The following is a 15,543-nucleotide window of genomic DNA, read 5'->3' as shown; positions in this document are numbered from 1 at the left end:
GAGAGAGAGAGAGAGAGAGAGAGAGAGAGAGAGAGAGAGAGAGAGAGAGAGAGAGAGAAAACTACAGGCCAATTATCTCTGATGAACACTGATGCGAAAATCCTCAACCAAATATCAGCAAACTGAATACAACAATGCATTTAAAAGATCATTTTTCATGACCAACTGAGATTTACCCCAAGGATGTTAGGATGGTTCACCATAAGTAAATTAATCAATGTGATACATTTTATCAACAGAATGAAGGACAAAAGTCATATGATCATTTCAATTAATGCTGTGAAAGCTTTTGATGAAATTCAACATTTTTTTCATGATAAAAACCCTCAAAATACTTGGTATACAAGGAACATACCTTAAGAGAATAAAAGCCATATACGACAGACCCACAGTTAGTATCACACTAAATGGGGAAAAAACTGAAAGCTTTTCCTCTAAAATGTGGAACACAAGGATAATCACTTTCTTTTTTTTTTTTTATTTTTTATTATACTTTAAGTTCTAGGGTACATGTGCATAACGTGCAGGTTACATATGTATACATGTGCCATGTTGGTGTGCTGCACCCATCAACTCGTCAGCACCCATCAATTCATCATTTATATCAGGTATAACTCCCCAATGCAATCCCTCCCCCCTCCCCCCTCCCCATGATAGGCCCCAGTGTGTGATGTTCCCCTTCCCGAGTCCAAGTGAGCTCATTGTTCAGTTCCCACCTATGAGTGAGAACATGCGGTGTTTGGTTTTCTCTTCTTGTGATAATTTGCTAAGAATGATGGTTTCCAGCTGCATCCATGTCTCTACAAAGGACGCAAACTCATCCTTTTTTATGGCTGCATAGTATTCCATGGTGTATATGTGCCACATTTTCTTAATCCAGTCTGTCACTGATGGACATTTGGGTTGATTCCAAGTCTTTGCTATTGTGAATAGTGCCGCAATAAACATACGTGTGCATGTGTCTTTGTAGTAGCATAATTTATAATCCTTTGGGTATATACCCAGTAGTGGGATGGCTGGGTCATATGGTACATCTAGTTCTAGATCCTTGAGGAATCGCCATACTGTTTTCCATAATGGTTGAACTAGTTTACAATCCCACCAACAGTGTAAAAGTGTTCCTATTTCTCCACATCCTCTCCAACACCTATTGTTTCCTGATTTTTTAATGATTGCCATTCTAACTGGAGTGAGATGGTATCTCATTGTGGTTTTGATTTGCATTTCTCTGATGGCCAGTGATGATGAGCATTTTTTCATGTGTCTGTTGGCTGTATGAATGTCTTCTTTTGAGAAATGTCTGTTCATATCCTTTCCCCACTTTTGGATGGGGTTGTTTGTTTTTTTCTTGTATATTTGCTTGAGTTCTTTGTAGATTCTGGAAATTAGCCCTTTGTCAGATGAGTATATTGCAAAAATTTTCTCCCATTCTGTAGGTTGCCTGTTCACTCTGATGGTAGTTTCTTTTGCTGTGCAGAAGCTCTTTAGTTTAATGAGATCCCATTTGTCAATTTTGGCTTTTGCTGCCGTTGCTTTTGGTGTTTTAGACATGAAGTCCTTGCCCGTGCCTATGTCCTGAATGGTACTACCTAGATTTTCTTCTAGGGTTTTTATGGTATTAGGTCTAACATTTAAGTCTCTAATCCATCTTGAATTAATCTTCGTATAAGGAGTAAGGAAAGGATCCAGTTTCAGCTTTCTACTTATGGCTAGCCAATTTTCCCAGCACCATTTATTAAATAGGGAATCCTTTCCCCATTTCTTGTTTTTCTCAGGTTTGTCAAATATCAGATGGTTGTAGATGTGTGGCATTATTTCTGAAGGCTCCGTTCTGTTCCATTGGTCTATATCTCTGTTTTGGTACCAGTACCATGCTGTTTTGGTTACTGTAGCCTTGTAGTATAGTTTGAAGTCAGGTAGCGTGACGCCTCCGGCTTTGTCCTTTTGACTTAGGATTGTCTTGGCAATACGGGCCCTTTTTTGGTTCCATATGAACTTTAAAGCAGTTTTTTCCAATTCGGTGAAGAAACTCATTGGTAGCTTGATGGGGATGGCATTGAATCTATAAATTACCTTGGGCAGTATGGCCATTTTCACAATATTGATTCTGCCTATCCATGAGCATGGTATGTTCTTCCATTTGTTTGTGTCCTCTTTGATTTCACTGAGCAGTGGTTTGTAGTTCTCCTTGAAGAGGTCATTTATATCCCTTGTAAGTTGGATTCCTAGGTATTTTATTCTCTTTGAAGCAATTGTGAATGGAAGTTCATTCCTGATTTGGCTCTCTGCTTGTCTGTTACTGGTGTAGAAGAATGCTTGTGATTTTTGCACATTAATTTTGTATCCTGAGACTTTGCTGAAGTTGCTTATCAGCTTAAGAAGATTTTGGGCTGAGACGATGGGGTTTTCTAAATACACAATCATGTCATCTGCAAACAGGGACAATTTGACTTCTTCTTTTCCTAACTGAATACCCTTGATTTCTTTCTCTTGCCTGATTGCCCTAGCCAGAACTTCCAACACTATGTTGAATAGGAGTGGTGAGAGAGGGCATCCCTGTCTTGTGCCAGTTTTCAAAGGGAATTTTTCCAGTTTTTGCCCATTCAGTATGATATTGGCTGTGGGTTTGTCATAAATAGCTCTTATTATTTTGAGATACGTTCCATCAATACCAAATTTGCTGAGCGTTTTTAGCATGAAGGGCTGTTGAATTTTGTCAAAAGCCTTTTCTGCATCTATTGAGATAATCATGTGGTTCTTGTCTTTGGTTCTGTTGATATGCTGGATTACGTTGATTGATTTGCGAATGTTGAACCAGCCTTGCATCCCAGGGATGAAGCCCACTTGATCATGGTGGATAAGCTTTTTGATGTGCTGCTGAATCCGGTTTGCCAGTATTTTATTGAGGATTTTTGCATCGATGTTCATCAGGGAGATTGGTCTAAAATTCTCTTTTTTTGTTGTGTCTCTGCCAGGCTTTGGTATCAGGATGATGCTGGCCTCATAAAATGAGTTAGGGAGGATTCCCTCTTTTTCTATTGATTGGAATAGTTTCAGAAGGAATGGTACCAGCTCCTCCTTGTACCTCTGGTAGAATTCAGCTGTGAATCCATCTGGTCCTGGGCTTTTTTTGGTGGGCAGGCTATTAATTGTTGCCTCAATTTCAGAGGCTGCTATTGGTCTATTCAGGGATTCAGCTTCTTCCTGGTTTAGTCTTGGAAGAGTGTACGTGTCCAGGAAATTATCCATTTCTTCTTGATTTTCTAGTTGATTTGCGTAGAGGTGTTTATAGTATTCTCTGATGGTAGTTTGTATTTCTGTGGGGTCGGTGGTGATATCCCCTTTATCATTTTTTATTGCGTCTATTTGATTCCTCTCTCTTTTCTTCTTTATTAATCTTGCTAGCAGTCTGTCAATTTTGTTGATCTTTTCAAAAAACCAACTCCTGGATTCATTGATTTTTTGGAGGGTTTTTTGTGTCTCTATCTCCTTCAGTTCTGCTCTGATCTTAGTTATTTCTTGCTTTCTGCTAGCTTTTGAATGTGTTTGCTCTTGCCTCTCTAGTTCTTTTAATTGTGATGTTAGAGTGTCAATTTTAGATCTTTCCTGCTTTCTCTTGTGGGCACTTAGTGCTATAAATTTCCCTCTACATACTGCTTTAAATGTGTCCCAGAGATTCTGGTATGTTGTATCTTTGTTCTCATTGGATTCAAAGAACATCTTTATTTCTGCTTTCATTTCGTTATGTACCCAGTAGTCATTCAGGAGCAGGTTGTTCAGTTTCCATGTAGTTGAGCGGTTTTGATTGAATTTCTTAGTCCTGAGTTCTAGTTTGATTGCACTGTGGTCAGAGAGACAGTTTGTTATAATTTCTGTTCTTTTACATTTGCTGAGGAGTGCTTTACTTCCAATTATGTGGTCAATGTTGGAATAAGTGTGATGTGGTGCTGAGAAGAATGTATATTCTGTTGACTTGGGGTGGAGAGTTCTATAGATGTCTATTAGGTCCGCTTGGTGCAGAGATGAGTTCAATTCCTGGATATCCTTGTTAACTTTCTGTCTCGTTGATCTGTCTAATGTTGACAGTGGAGTGTTGAAGTCTCCCATTATTATTGTATGGGAGTCTAAGTCTCTTTGTAAGACTCTAAGGACTTGCTTTATGAATCTGGGTGCTCCTGTATTAGGTGCATATATATTTAGGATAGTTAGCTCTTCCTGTTGGATTGATCCCTTTACCATTATGTAATGGCCTTCTTTGTCTCTTTTGATCTTTGATGGTTTAAAGTCTGTTTTATCAGAGACTAGGATTGCAACCCCTGCTTTTTTTTGTTCTCCATTTGCTTGGTAGATCTTCCTCCATCCTTTTATTTTGAGCCTATGTATGTCTCTGCATGTGAGATGGGTCTCCTGAAGACAGCAGACTGATGGGTCTTGACTCTTTATCCAGTTTGCCAGTCTGTGTCTTTTAATTGGAGCATTTAGTCCATTTACATTTAAGGTTAATATTGTTATGTGTGATCTTGATCCTGCCATTATGATATTAACTGGTTATTTTGCTCATTAGTTGATGCAGTTTCTTCCTAGGCTCGATGGTCTTTACATTTTGGCATGTTTTTGCAGTGGCTGGTACCGGTTGTTCCTTTCCATGTTTAGGGCTTCCTTCAGGGTCTCTTGTAAGGCAGGCCTGGTGGTGACAAAATCTCTAAGCATTTGCTTATCTGTAAAGAATTTTATTTCTCCTTCACTTATGAAACTTAGTTTGGCTGGATATGAAATACTGGGTTTAAAATTCTTTTCTTTAAGAACTTTGAATATTGGCCCCCACTCTCTTCTGGCTTGTAGAGTTTCTGCCGAGAGATCTGCTGTCAGTCTGATGGGCTTCCCTTTGTGGGTAACCCGACCTTTCTCTCTGGCTGCCCTTAAGATTTTTTCCTTCATTTCAACTTTGGTGAATCTGGCAATTATGTGTCTTGGAGTTGCTCTTCTGGAGGAGTATCTTTGTGGCGTTCTCTGTATTTCCTGAATTTGAATGTTGGCCTGCCCTGCTAGGTTGGGGAAGTTCTCCTGGATGATATCCTGTAGAGTGTTTTCCAATTTGGTTCCATTTTCCCCCTCACTTTCAGGCACCCCAATCAGACGTAGATTTGGTCTTTTGACATAATCCCATACTTCTTGCAGGCTTTGTTCATTTCTTTTTCTTCTTTTTTCTTTTGGTTTCTCTTCTCGCTTCATTTCATTCATTTGATCCTCCATCGCTGATACTCTTTCTTCCAGTTGATCGAGTCGGTTACTGAAGCTTGTGCATTTGTCACGTATTTCTCGTGTCATGGTTTTCATCTCTGTCATTTCGTTTATGACCTTCTCTGCATTAATTAGTCCAGCTGTCAATTCTTCCACTTTTTTTTCAAGATTTTTAGTTTCTTTGCGCTGGGTACGTAATTCCTCCTTTAGCTCTGAGAGGTTTGATGGACTGAAGCCTTCTTCTCTCATCTCATCAAAATCATTCTCTGACCAGCTTTGATCCGTTGCTGGCGATGGGCTGTGCTCCTTTGCAGGAGGAGATGCGCTCTTATTTTTTGAGTTTCCAGCTTTTCTGCCCTGCTTTTTCCCCATCTTTGTGGTTTTATCTGTCACTGGTCTTTGATGATGGTGACGTACTGATGGGGTTTTGATATAGGTGTCCTTCCTGTTTGATAGGTTTCCTTCTGACTGTCAGGACCCTCAGCATAGGTATGTTGGAGATTGCTTGAGGTCCACTCCAGACCCTGTTTGCCTGGGTATCAGCAGCAGATGTTGCAGAAGATAGAATATTGCTGAACAGCGAGTGCACCTGTCTGATTCTTGCTTTGGAAGCTTCCTCTCAGGGGTGTACTCCACCCTGTGAGGTGTGGGGTGTCAGACTGCCCCTAGTGGGGGATGTCTCCCAGTTAGGCTACTCAGGGGTCAGTGACCCACTTGAGCAGGCAGACTGCCCCTTCTCAGATCTCAACCTCCGTGTTGGGAGATCCACTGCTCTCTTCAAAGCTGTCAGACAGAGTCGTTCGCGTTTCACAGGCTTCTACTCCTTTAGCTGAGCCCTGTCCCCAGAGGCACAGTCTACAGAGACAGGCAGGTTTCCTTGAGCTGCTGTGAGCTCCACCCAGTTCGAGCTTCCCAGCGGCTTTATTTACCTACTTAAGCCTCAGCGATGGCGGGCGCCCCTCCCCCAGCCTCGCTGCTGCCTTGCGGTTAGATTGCCGCAGACTGCTGTGTTAGCAAGGAGAGAGGCTCCGTGGGCGTGGGACCCTCACGGCCAGGTGTGGGATACAATCTCCGGTGTGCCGGTGTTACAGCGCAGTATTGGGGTGGGAGTTACCCGATTTTCCAGGTGTTGTGTGTCTCAGTTCCCCTGGCTAGGAAAAGGGACTCCCTTCCCCCTCGCGCTTCCCAGGTGAGGGGATGCCTAGCCCTGCTTCAGCTCTCGCTGGTCGGGCTGCAGCAGCTGACCAGCACCGATTGTCCGGCACTCCCGAGTGAGATGACCCCAGTACCTCAGTTGAAAATGCAGAAATCGCCGGTCTTCTGTGTCGCTTGCGCTGGGAGATGGAAACTGAAGCTGTTCCTATTCGGCCATCTTGCTCCGCCCCCTCCGATAATCACTTTCAACACTGTTTTTTTTAACATAGTACTGTAAGTCCTAACTAAAGCAATTGGACAAGAGAGAGAAATAAAGTGAATTCAAATTGGAGAACAAGTCAAATTATCCTTGTTTACAAATTACATGATTTTATATTTGGAAAAACCTAAAGACTCCACCAAAAAACTATTCGAACTGATAAATTCAGAAATGTCACAGGATAGAAAATCAACATACAATAATCTGTAGCATTTCTATAGGCCAAAAGCAAACAATCTGAAAAAGATCAAGGAAATAATTCCATTTACAATAGTTACAAATAAAATTACGTACCTAAAAATTAATAGACTAAAGTAGTGAAAGTTCTCTACAGTGGAAACTATAAAACACTGATGAAAGAAATTAAAGAGGACACAAAAATATTGGCATTATACTCTATGTTCAAAGACCGGAAGAATCAATATTGTTAAAATGTCCATAGTACCCAAAGCAACCACAGATTCATTGTAATTTGTGTCAAAATACCAATGACATTCTTTATAGAAATAGAACAAAAAAATTCTAAAATTTAGATGAAACTACAAAAGCTCCAGAATAGCCAACGCTATGCTGAGCAAAAATAACAAAACTGGATGTATTGCATTACCTGACTTCAAATTATACTACAGAGGTATACTAACCAAATCATCGTGCTGCTGGCATAAACACAGACACATAGACCAACGGAACAGGTGAGATTAGTCAATAATAACTCAATTGTACATTTTAAAATAATCTTAAGAGTATAATTCAGTCAGGCAAGGTGGTTTACACCTGTAATCCTAGCACTGTGGGAGACCGAGGCAGGCACATCACTTGAGCCCAGGAGTTTGAAACCACTCTGGGCAACCTGGTAAAACCCTCTCTCTACAACAAATACAAAAACAATTAGCTGGGAATATTGGCACATATCTGTAGTCTCATCTAATCAGGAGGCTGTGTGGTATGTGAATCACCTAAGCCCAGGAGGTCGAGACTGCAGTGAGCCATCATTGAGCCACTGTACTCCAGCCTGGGTAACAGAGTGAAACCCCAACTCAAAAAAAAAAAAAAAAAAAGTGTAATGGGATTGCTTTTAACTCAAAGGATAAATGCTTGAGGAGATAGCTACCCTATTCTCAATGATGTGCTAATTTCACATTGCATGCCTCTATCAAAATATCTCATGTATTTCATAAATATATGTACCTCCTATGTACCCACAAATTTTTTTTAAAAGTCCATACACCTAAACAGTAAGCTCATTTTCTACAATGGTGCCAAGAGCATACATTGGGGACAGGACAATCTCTTCAATAAACGATGCTGGGAAAACTGGATATTCATATGCAGAAGAATGAAACTAGATCCCTATGTTTTGCCACATAGAAAAAGAAAATCAAAAACGGATAAAAGACTTACATCTGAGACCTCAAATTATGAAAGAAAAACGGATGAAAGACTTACATCTAAGACCTCAGACTCCTCTTCAGGACTGGGCAAAGGGAACTAAGGCAAAAATGGACAAATGAGATCACATGAGGTTAAAAAGCTTCTGCATGGCAAAGGGAACAATCAACAAAGAGATAATCCACAGAATGGGAGAAAACGTTTTCAAACTATCTATCTGACAAGGGATTAATAAGCAGAATATATAAGGAGCTCAAACAATTCTATAGGGAAAACTTTAATAATTCAATTAAAAAATGGGAAAAAGATCTGAATACACATTTATCAGAAGAAGACATAAAAATGGCAAACAAGTATATGAAAAAGTGCTCATTGACCATCAGAGAAATGCAACTCAAAACTACAATGAGATATTATCTCACCCCGGTTAAAATGGTGCTTATCAATGAGACAGGCAATAAGGAATGTGAGAATGTGGAGAAAAGGGAACCCTTGTATACTTTGGTGGGAATGTAAATTGTTACAAACACTAGAGAAAACAGTTTGGAGGTTCCTCACATAACTAAAAATAGAAATACCATATGATCTCATAATCCCACTTTTAGGTATTCACTCAAAAGCAGTAGTCCCCAGCCTTTTTGGCACCAGGGACTGGTTTTGTGGAAGACAATTTTTCCATGGATGGGGGTGGAGGTGGGAGATGGTATGGTTTTGGGATGACTTTGTTCCACCTCGGGCATTAGCATTAGATTCTCACACAGATGGCACAACCCTCCATACTCAGTTCACAAGTGGGTTTCAGCTCCTATGAGAATCTAATGCCACCACTGATCTGACAGGAGGTGGAGTTCAGGCCGTAAGGCTAGCTTGCCAGCCACTCACCTCCTGCTGTGCGGCCTGGTTCCTAACAGGCAACAGACTGGTACCTGTCTGCAGCCCGGGTGTTGGGGACCCCAGCCTTAAAGGAAAGATATCAAGATATTATTGAAGAGATATCTACACACCTATATTTATTGCAGTACTGTTCACAATAGCCAAGATTTGGAAGTAATCTAAGTGTCCATCAACAAAGCGATGGATTAAAAAATGTGGTACATATACACAATGGAATACTATTCAGCCTTAAAAAATAACGAGATGTTGTCATTTTCAACAACATGAATGGAGCTGGAGGTCATTAATTTAAATGAAATAAGCCAGGCATGGACAGAAAAACTGCATGTTCTCACTTATTTTGTGAAAGCTAAATATTAAAACAATTGAACTCATGGAGATAGAAAAACGACGGTTACCAGAGACTGGGAAGTGTAGTGGGGATTAGAGGAGAAGTGGGGATGTTTAATGGGTAAAAATAATAGTTAAAATAATGAATAAGATTCAGTATTTGATAGCACAATAGTGTGACTATAGTCAATAATAATTTAATCCTGCATTTAAAAATAATTTAAAGTGTATAACTGGATTGTTTGTAACACAAAGGAGAAATGACAAATGTTCAAAATGATGGATACCCTATTTATTCTCATGTGATTATTACACATTATATACCTGAATCAAAATAAGTAATGTACCCATAACATATACACACCTAGTATGTACCCAGAAAAATAAAAAATAAAAAAAAAAGTAGTAGGAGAATAAAGTCACCATACCCTTAATATTCGATTCCCAGTACTATTCCTTGTGTGGTGTAAGTTTTAATTTTGCTTAAATATTTCCATACATTAATTATAACATTCTCATCTTTCTCTTTTTTCCACAGCATTCTTCTTATGAGGTAATATGTATACTGTAGCACAGCACACTTGGCATCAGTTCACACATATATTTAATCCTATATGAGAAACTATTATTACAAATTATTAATTGCTGAATAAGCATAAAAATCATGCATGCATATATCCTCATGCATTTCACATTTAAATACGTTTTTACATCATTCATCTGATTCACTGTTTTTTTTTCCTTTATTATTTTATATCTACCCATTCCGAAGCTGCACCCTAACACCTTTTTTTTCCATTTATCCCTTTCTCTGTCTCTGTCTCTCTCTGTCTCTCTCTCTCTTTCTCTCACACACGCACACACACACACTCTCTCTCTCCTTATTTCCTGGAAAAAAATAGGTGTTTTCCTATGTATTTCCATGTTTACTTATGACTGACTTCTTTTATAAGATAATTAAAATTTAACTACAGGGAAGTAGAACATTTCTTTAATCAATCATCAGAGAAGGAATGAATTTGTAATATGATATCAAAGGGACAAGTGGTCATGACTTTTTGTCTTTAGGGGAATATAGTGAGAATTTTGAGGCTTCTTTTATAGATAAGATAAAAATTAAAAATGGCTCATAAAGAAAGGAATCGAACTTAAAAAAGTATAATCAGTGTGAGGTATTTTATAAAAAGTCATTCTGGTGGTAAGTAGGTAACAGGGTGAGAGAAAAATAAAATGAATACACTACAAAATTTGTTTTTAACACTAAGTGAAATTGTCATATGTGATATTTCCCCATATTCAGAAGAAGCAATCCTCTTCTTCTTGGCAGTTGGTCAAAACCCAGAAAGACTATTGAGACCTTACTGGTCACTTCTTACCCAAACTCTCTCATAGCAGAATGATTTTCAGTAAAGTAAAAGTCTAAAGAGAATTTTAATTCTTATATTCAGACTCTAGGAGATTCTTTTATGAACAACGTCTATCTGTAAAAATCAATGGAAAATATGGTCTACAGGTCTAGAGCAGAATTGCCCTTGTTATTATTAGAGTCACATAGATATAAAAATGCAACCACATTAAGACAATAACATTAACTCAAATAGAGAAGAAATTACAATAAGCAAATCTTATTAACTTCAAGATGGTGACCCAATGCAACTTCTCACATGCATTTTGCTCCTAGAGTCATATAGAAGCTCTTTTGAAAATCATAACACTAAAATCATCTGAGGTTTCATCACAATTCAAAGTCAAAGGTTTTAATATGATTTACAAATTAATTAAATAAATCTTGGCAGCATAACAAAATATTATAATGGAAACCATTAAAGTCCATTTTATAGGCCAATTTATTCCCTTTAATGGAGTTATTCAAACCAGCTTAAAATGTATCTATTTCTTTCCAAAATATAAATGATTTATCTTTGGGAAGTAAGTCTAGGTCAGGTTGCAAACTACCACCCACTACATCTACTATACAACTTCAGATTTTATGCTGTAACATTCTGGCTAAAAATAATTTTTAAATAACTGAGCCTTTCAAAACTAAATATTTTCTTTACACTTTACTTTGAAATTTGATATTGTTATAAAACATTGCAAATGCACATAAAATGAACCTTAACCATATCTAACATGGAAATAAATTAATTTCCAACCATTGGATCATGTTAAAGTGATGCTTTACATGCTTTTAATAGAAAATTCTCATTGAAAAACTTTTTTTCCCTACATTTTTAGAAAGAAAATTATTTTTCTCCCTCAAGGTATGTAAGGTAAACAGGTTTACCTTTGGTGAGGGCGAAAATGTCAGTTGAGCCTTCAGAGAAATTGTTTTTTAAGGTTATATACTTCTTTCTTATCTTTTCTCCCACTCTCTGGCCCACTCTTGCCTCTAGCTCCCAAGAGTCCAATATTTCCACATTAACTTCCAGCTGTACAGCCCAGAATTCTCTGCCACAGTTCAATACCTGGTTTCACAAACACCCCAAAATGCCACTTTTTCAATGTATCCTTGTGTGGGTTTATTCTGACTAGACATTATAAATGAATCTCCTCATGTTCACACAAACATAGCATTTTTTGGCTTTTGAAGTCAATTATTCCATTTCATCTTCATGAAAGTTCCATGAGCTAAGAACACAGGCAGTATAATCTGTATTTCACAGGTTAGGAAATTGAGTCTCTAAAAATCAAATGTTTATGGTCATTTAGATAGGTTAATAAATGTTGTGAAGCTAGAATTAAAACACAGTTATTTCTCTCTCCTCATCAATAGCTTTCCACATAATATACAATTTTGAATGCTTAATACTTAACATAAAAGTGGATTAAGAGTAACTGCTAAGATATTAATCTCTTTTTTGTATGAAAGTTCATTAATTTTTCCACTAATTCAAATACATAAACATTCATTTACTGAAAATCAACTTCATTCTACAAAAAGTAAGCATTCCACTTAGGTATTTGAAATCCAAAGAAGTATTTAAAAAATTAAAAAGGCTTCCTCCTTTGAGGAGCCTTCAATTTGGTAGGAGCTATATGTATGTAATACAGTGGAAGGGGTTTTATGATGAAATGATGTACACGGTGCTATAAGGGCATGAGAAGAGAGAAACTATAAAAAGGAGGCAAGTTAGATGAAGCTTTACAATACATTTATATTATGTATACCACCCAACATAAGTGTTTAATAGACAGAGAAGATTAAAGCTATTTCAAATATAGAAATAGAATTTTAAAGGCTTGGTAAGTTGAAAGTGTTAGTTGCGTTTATATAATAGCAAGTTAGGACAATTTCTTTGTGGGTGAAAAATAATAAGAAAGGAGAAAGGAGGATGTGGGAACAGTTTTTGGAGCTGTATTTGTCATGTTAGAGGAATTATAAAGCATCAATTAGAAAACATTTTAAAGAAGAGGAGGCATGCGATTCAATTTGGTAGGAAAGTCACCTTTGAGGCAGAGTGTATAAATGGTTGAAGCAGGACAGACTGGATGTGGGAAAAGGAAGCCAGGAGAAAAGTGACATGGAAGGTATGGAAGAGAGTCCTTTCTATGGGAGCCTACTCCCGGTTGTTAATACTGGGTTGCCATTCTGTGTTCCTGTTTGTGAGTTATGGCATCAACTTCTGAAAAGTTTTCATATATAAGATACTTTTTTCAGGGTGATTAACTTTCTACCCAATATTTTCTATTTATAACAGTTTCCCTTACATAGTCATCTCAGACTTTAAGAATTAGTGCTTTAATACAATTTTTACTGGTTATCTAAAAAATGATTTTAAGCAAGTAAATACTGTGTCTACAAAGAAGCTTAGGTCTTACTGTGGAACCCTTTTTCCCACTGCAGAGATAATTTTCTTAATTTAATGAGAGAGTTTAGAAATGATGTCACCAAGATGGCAGAACAGAAAATCCCCTTGCATCACTCTTCCAACAAAAGTACTACCAGAGCCACTTAAAGACTAGAACATCCCCCTGAATTCACCAGGATACAAAAGAAGAGTAGTGAATATCCTGGGCCCACAGAATTTAACGAAGTCATAACTGGTAAAAGGGATATTCATTTTAGACTGTGCCACCTCCTCTTCCAAGCCAACATAATGCTACCCACATAGAATTTCCCTTGACCCACAGTTTCCAAGGATGCAGGAGGGAATTGGAGGTAGATGTTTGATCTCCCTATTGGTCTGAGAATCTTCAAGGAAGCCCACCCTAGTCCCATCCCACAGATACATTAAGACTGCCAAGAGGGCCGAACCACCTGGGATGAACTGGGGACAAGGAGCAGGCATTTGATCACAGCTAATGGTGTGCACTACAAACCATGAGGATGCCATGATAAGACTAGCTGATGCCACTGGGCGACAGGGGGCCTGATTCATGGGAATGCCAGAGATCCTGGTCATATTTCCCACAAAACTAAGAGGTTTACATGGAGCTTTTCCCTGTCCAAGAAAAAACTAAAAGACTGCCCAATAATTTTGAAAGCTCACTTCCCTAGAATGTGAAACAATGGCAAGGCAGCAGTTTAATTCTAGTGTAGTGTTTAAGTTCCAATTTATTTTCAATATATGTCCTCCCTAGAATGGGCAGAAACAGTAGGCCAGTGATTAAGTTCCTTATGTAAGTAATAAAAGTTTAACACCACTAAACAACACTAGAAAAAGATCTAAGAGGTTCTCAAATGTGTATATATCAATGTAAAGATGCAGTGATTGTGAAAACTCAGGGAAATATGAAACCACCGAAAGAAACCAATAAAGGACTTAGAAGAACTGAACACCTATAAAATGTCTGACAAAAAACTCAAAATAATTTTCTTAGTTCAAGGAATCACAAGAAAATTCAGGTAAAAAAGAAAAACTAAACAAAATTTAATAAACAGTCAGGAACAATATGAGACTTTTGACAAAGAAATAGGAACAACTTAAGTTTAAATAAAAAACCTAGAAATACAGAATACAATAACTAAAATGAAAAGGTCTACCAGAAATTTTCAAAGGCAGACGTAATCAAACAGAGGGAAAAAATGAGGAAGCTTAAAGATGGGACCTATAAAACTATCCAATCAAAGGAGCAAAACGATTTAAAAAAATTAAAAGATTAAAAAAAGATTTAAAAAATTATGAGACATTCTTAGGCAAACTGACCTCACATAATAGCAGTTACTGAAAGAGATCAGAGAGGAAAAGCCCTGTAAAGTATATTTAATAAATTAATAGCTAAAAATTTCCCAAATACGGAGAAAGATGACAACATTCAGGTACAGAAAGCTCAGAGGTCACCAACCAAATTCAACTTAAAGGGGAATTCCCCAAGGCACGTCATAATCGAATTATTAAAAAATCAAAGGCAAAGAAAGAAAACTTAAAGCAATAAGAAAAAAGAACAATATCAGATTTAACTGAGTCTCAGTACAACTTTTAGCAGATTTCTGAGCAGAAACCCTGCAGGCCAGGAGAGAGAGGGATGATATATTCAAAGTGTTAAAGAAAAACAAAATCACCAGACAAGACTAACATACCCAGCAAGGTTATCATTCAAACATGAAGGAGGGTGGAGGGGAACCTCTTCCAGGCAAAAGATGAGGGAAGGAATCAACACCAGACGTGTCTTACAAGAAACGTTTCAGTCTTAAAGACAAAATGCTAACATATAATAAGAAAATATTTGAAGATATGTTAAAAGTAAGAATACAGACAAAATCAGAATACTATAACACTGTAACTGTGGTATGTAAACCACTTATATGTTAAGTGTAAAGACTAAATGACAAAACTATTAAAGACATTAGTAACTACAATGATTAGTTAAGAAATAGGAAGTATAAAAAGAGGTGAACTAAAATATTGATAAGTCAAAATGGGGAGGTGGACAATGGTATTGTTCGGTTTTTTTTTTTTTTGCAGCCAAAGTTAAGTTGTAATAAATTTAAAACAATTTGTTATAAGTTATCTTTTAAGCCCTGTGGTAGCTACAAAGCAAAAGTCTATAATAGATACACTAAAAATAAATAGTATGAAATCAAAACACATTACAGAGAGAATCACGTAACCACAAATGAAGACAGTGAAAGAGGAAAAAAGAAATAAATGACCAAGGAAACAAGTAACAAAATGGCAGTAGTAAACTTTAGCTTTCAACCATAACCTTAAATGTAAATGGATTAAATTCTCCAAAAAGACAAAAAAAAAAAACGTTGGTGAAGATACAGAGAAAAGGGAATGCTTATACACTGTTGATGGGAATGTAGATCAGTAGAGCTGTTACGGAAA

The sequence above is a fragment of the Piliocolobus tephrosceles genome, chromosome 5 (assembly GCF_002776525.5).
Source record: "Piliocolobus tephrosceles isolate RC106 chromosome 5, ASM277652v3, whole genome shotgun sequence".
NCBI lineage: Eukaryota > Metazoa > Chordata > Mammalia > Primates > Cercopithecidae > Piliocolobus > Piliocolobus tephrosceles.
This window is presented reverse-complemented; position numbering follows the sequence as displayed.